Raw genomic sequence first — 5,825 nt, 5'->3', positions numbered from 1 at the left:
CCCGTAAGCTATGAAAATGCTGCTTTTCAAGCCACAGGTACAGATGGCTTGCCAAACCAGATATTTCTTTGCGAACTTTGACAGTTTCATGTGCTTGAAAACATCTGCTACCTTTCCCCTTCCTTTTGCCGTATAAAACTCCTGTCCCGGAAGCTGCTTGTAGTCGGCTTTGACGTAGGTTTCGTCGTCCATTACCACGCAGTCAAACTTCGTCAGCATCGTCGTGTACAGCCTCCGGGATCGCGCTTTGGCCGTCGTATTTTGTTTATCATCGCGATTTGGAGTCACTGCCTTCTTGTAAGTCGATAGTCCGGCTCGTTTTTTGGCTCGATGCACGGTTGTAGACGATACACCCAGCTTATTTGCGGCATCTCGGAGAGAGAGGTTAGGGTTTCGCTTGAAACTACCGGCAACTCTCTTTGTCGTCTCAGCGGCTTCCGGTTTTCGATTTCCCCCCGATCCAGACTTCCTGGCTGTCGACAAACGTTCCCCAAACACTTTAATTACATTTGTAACGGTTGATTTGGCAACTTTTAGCGATTTTGCCAACTTTGCGTGCGAGTAGCTCGGATTTTCGCGATGCGCGAGCAAAATTTTGATACGCTGCTCTTCTTGCTTGGACGGCATTTTGACAACTGAAGAGTGAATTCCAAAATCAAAATAGGAGCAACATTCTACTTCAAAATGAGGGGTGTTCAGGTTTTTTAAATGCAAATTTGAAAGAAATACGTCAAGTTGATATTGACCAAATTTTGACCGTATCACCCTTTATTTGGAAGGAATAGGAATTCCCTCGTCGAGGTCCAGAAGTGATTTGCCAACTTCCATAGGGTTCGGAGTTGACCTACATAAATTAATGCTTAAATTTCTTGAGCTTGCGTGTAATCTTATGTAATTCAATTACATTTAGACTGAAATGAGCAATATGCAGTTTGGAAATAACGCGTTGTAAGATCGTATGTAGGTAGATACAGACCAAAGTCATAAAGAAAAGGAACAATATGAAATTATCATCTCTTTAAGGGAAGAGTACACTTTGATTTTTACTCCAAGTCCACCAGAATATTCCTTACCGCTTTACGAAGCGATTTCCTAAAACATGTACCTGCGCGCTGAGAGAGCAATTTTATCTTTAAACGCGTTTATCTCGAAACGGGGTTTTTCAAACTGGCGTGGGAAATAACTCTAACCAGTTATCATCAAATTTGGATATCGTCTAGGTTTTCTTGTTCAGAATTAAATTCTGCTTAGAAATACGTATCCACATTTTCGATTTTGTCAAAAATGGATTTTTAATCCACGATTTTGTAAGCATTTGTAGGGTGAAAAAATGGACTTTTTTTTCCTAAGGCTACAACTTTTGAAAAAAAAAATTAAAAAAAAATCGGAATACGTATTTCTAACCCAAATTTCATTACTAATCAGGATTTTTGTTCGTTTTATGTTCCAGGACCACGCCGTTTTCCGACTACCGCGCGAGGACGCCCGCGCGACCTAGTGCACCGGCCACGGGGAGACGCCAATCGAGTTCAAAAAAATACAAATTGTAGTTCGAAGGATGGCTAATAAATGGGTTATAACATATTTGCCCTCCCTGAGTGTTTTAATGCTTAAAAAAATTAACAAAAATGCCTTACTTTTTGGACGTTCAAAGTGTACTACCCCCTTAATTATACCGCTATTCAAACGCTACTAGAAGTGTGACGTTGAATGTTTATGGTTACATACACCTTATCCTAAAACGCTAAAACTATCGAAAAACGAGTTTAATTTACTCACTTGGTCCAAAATGTATACGCTGGGGCTCGACTAACTCAGTCGTGAGATTGCTTTACTTAGTCTCCTGGAGAAAAGCGCTGAGTAACCTACGTTTTTAGAAAATTCTCCACACAACTGAGTACACGGATACGAATTTTGTTCATTTAAAACAAAAATACTAATGTTTATACCCTAAACATATGAATTATTCAAAGTAAATTGAAAGCATGTTTAAAACTAAAATATTTATGTTTGAATTAAATTCACAAGCATGTTTATTTTAACAATATAGGATTTGGGTAAACGGTTTTTAGCGTGTCATGCCTCTTTACTTCCTTCTTGTTTCATTCGGAAAAGGTTGCCCCAGCTTTGCTCAACTCAACAGAAAACGACCTGAAAGTGGCAAAACCGAAGATAGATCCGGAAACCAGCTCGACAAAACCGGTGGAACCCCACAGCATCAACTTCACTCCGTCGTTTCTGATGCCGATCTCTATATCATCCTCCTCCACATGTGACTTCGAAAGAACAACGAAAATCCGAAATGGATTCTAAATCCATTCCGGATCCTCCTCCGACACCGAACGTAGAAAGAAACCGGTATGAGGATTAGTGGCAGAAACGAAAAAAACGACGCTAATATCACAATTTTTCATCGGTTCCACTGAACTGAAACCGCCGGACACCCACCTCGACGGGTACCCGCATCCCGGGCCAAGACCCCAATACCATCAGGTCACCCTTAATCGCACCCAAAAACGAGCAGGAATGTAGAATGCAATAAGTTTTATTTTGCTTTACCCTGCACTCAACTACTAAAATAATTTAAAAATAGGTATGTTTATTTTAAACATGAGAAGCATGTTTAAAATAAACTTATTTATTTTTGTTCGCCTAGCTGTCAAACCAAACAAAAACAAATACGTTTATTTTCAACACGGATATTTTTAAAATAAACGTAATATCATTTCTATTTTAAACATTGATTTCACATGACTTCAAACATGGAATACCTTTGAAATCAACCTAATTTATTTTTGTGGCCAGAACAAACTGAGTTTACGTTTAAATTTACCTCAAATATTTTTGTTTCGACGATAGTTTTTTTCTGTGTGTAAAAGTGACTCACTCTCTGAGTAAGTCTCGTTTCCCGTTTACATGAAATTACAAGTAATTTGTTTTTTTTGTACTGGACCCCTCGATAGGACATTATGACATCAACCTAAAATGAAAGGGAGACTCTTAACTTTCATTTGGTGCACGTTTCAGCGATACTGACCTTTTCAGATAATGTTTTCCATCATAGATCAGGCTGATGCAAATTGTATATATATTTATTTTATTGTAAAGGGTGATACCACAGACAAACAGACGTAACTCTTTGAAAAAGTTTTTCTTGAAAACATAGCATCTCAAAACATAGGACCTCAGTAACGACATCTCTCGGGCTTCTCGCGGAAAACAATCTTGCTCGCTAACTCGCAAACAATATTGCATGAAAGTTCAATAGAATGTATAGAAACGTCAAAGTGATCCGATGCCAGCGCTACGGCGAGTAGTTCGCGGAACTGATAATATTCAAATCAACCGTTAAATGCGTGAACGAAGATACACAATGAAGAGTTACGTCTGTTTGTCTGTGGTGATACGGTCAAAATTTGGTCAATATCAACTTGACGTATTTCTTTCAAATTTGCATTTAAAAAACCTGAACACCCCTCATTTTGAAGGTGTGTGTGTGTAGAATGTTGCTCCTATTTTGATTTTGGAATTCACTCTTCAGTTGTCAAAATGCCGTCCAAGCAAGAAGAGCAGCGTATCAAAATTTTGCTCGCGCATCGCGAAAATCCGAGCTACTCGCACGCAAAGTTGGCAAAATCGCTAAAAGTTGCCAAATCAACCGTTACAAATGTAATTAAAGTGCTTGGGGAACGTTTGTCGACAGCCAGGAAGTCTGGATCGGGGGGAAATCGAAAACCGGAAGCCGCTGAGACGACAAAGAGAGTTGCCGGTAGTTTCAAGCGAAACCCTAACCTCTCTCTCCGAGATGCCGCAAATAAGCTGGGTGTATCGTCTACAACCGTGCATCGAGCCAAAAAACGAGCCGGACTATCGACTTACAAGAAGGCAGTGACTCCAAATCGCGATGATAAACAAAATACGACGGCCAAAGCGCGATCCCGGAGGCTGTACACGACGGAGCTGACGAAGTTTGACTGCGTGGTAATGGACGACGAAACCTACGTCAAAGCCGACTACAAGCAGCTTCCGGGACAGGAGTTTTATACGGCAAAAGGAAGGGGAAAGGTAGCAGATGTTTTCAAGCACATGAAACTGTCAAAGTTCGCAAAGAAATATCTGGTTTGGCAAGCCATCTGTACCTGTGGCTTGAAAAGCAGCATTTTCATAGCTTACGGGACTGTCAACCAAGAAATTTACGTGAAAGAGTGTTTGAATAAACGTCTGCTGCCTTTCCTGAAGAAACACGGTTGTTCCGTACTGTTTTGGCCGGATTTGGCATCTTGCCATTACGGTAAAAAGGCCATGGAGTGGTACGCCGCCAACAACGTGCAGGTGGTTCCCAAGACAAGAACCCTCCCAACACGCCAGAGCTCCACCCAATTGAGAAATACTGGGCTATTGTCAAGCGGAACCTAAAGAAGACCAAAAAAACTGCTAAGGGCGAGCAGCAGTTCAAGGCAAACTGGCTTTCTGCGGCGAAGAAGGTGGACAAGGTGGCTGTACAAAATCTGATGGCAGGGGTCAAGCGTAAGGCCCGGCAATTCGGATTTGGAAAAGCGGAAGCCTAACTGAATATTTTTCCTGAATTTTATACTAATTGAACTTGAAAAAGAAATTTAATTTGATTTTTTAAATAAACGATTTCACCGATTTACACGCGTTTTCCCTTGACCAAATTTTGACCGTATCACCCTTTACCCCTTCCCCCTCCCCCCTTAAAAAAATCCATAATATTGGATGGACAAAAAACATTCCCAATTTGAAATTGAAATTTCTAATCGCTTTTTTTTTTTCGTTACATGTTGGATACTTTTTGCTAAAAACAGTAACTTTCTAGCTGGACAGGATCTCGAGACATTTTATATGCGAGAATTGCATATTTCCCAGTTTTTCTCTAACCGGAAGTCAGCATCTTGGATTTCAAAATGGCGTCAGACATTGTTTACCGATCCCCACAAGTCATCCCGATTCCAAAAATACCCATATTGTGTGGTATTTGATAGTATTTCCCTTTGACTATATGTTTTTAGTATTACTTCTACGTGAAGTCAACGATTTACATAGTTGAAGATGCTAATTTCAAATAACAGACTGTAGTGGTAATTTTTATACGATAGATGGAGTAGATGAAAGCATAGAGTTGATAGTTCCGTTAGAGCACGGCAGTGTGAAGATTGTATATAGATATTAGTTGTCCTAGCTCGCTTCTCTAATATCTATATACAATCTTCACACTGCCGTACTCTAACGAAACTATCAACTCTATGCTTTCATCTACTCCATCTATCGTATAAAAATTACCACTACAGTCTGTTATTTGAAATTAGCATCTTCAACTAAGTATTTCCCTGTTTTTCTCTAACCGGAAGTCGCCATCTTGGATTTCAAAATGGCGCCAGACATCAATTTTCGGTCCCTACACGTCATCCCAATTCTAAAAATACACATATTGTGGGGTATTGACAGTATTTCCCAGTTTTTCTCTAACCGGAAGTCGGCATCTTGGATTTCAAAATGGAGTCAGACATTGTTTTCCGATCCACACACGTCATCCCGATTCCCAAAATACCCATAGTGTGTGGTATTCGATAGTATTTCCCTGTTTTTCTCTAACCGAAAGTCGCCATCTTGGATCTCAAAATGGCGCCAGACATCAATTTTCGGTCCCTACACGTAATCTCAATTCTAAAAATACACATATTGTGGGGTATTGACAGTATTTCTCTGTTTTCTCTAACCGTAAGTCACCATCTTGGATTTCAAAATGGCGTCAGACATTGATTTTTGGTCCCTACACGTCATCCCGATTCCAAAAATACCCATAT

This window comes from Ochlerotatus camptorhynchus, unplaced genomic scaffold (genome assembly GCF_037179485.1).
Source record: "Ochlerotatus camptorhynchus isolate MF236.1 unplaced genomic scaffold, CSIRO-AGI_Acam_v1.1 ptg000266l, whole genome shotgun sequence".
NCBI lineage: Eukaryota > Metazoa > Arthropoda > Insecta > Diptera > Culicidae > Ochlerotatus > Ochlerotatus camptorhynchus.
Note: the sequence above shows the minus strand (reverse complement) of the source record.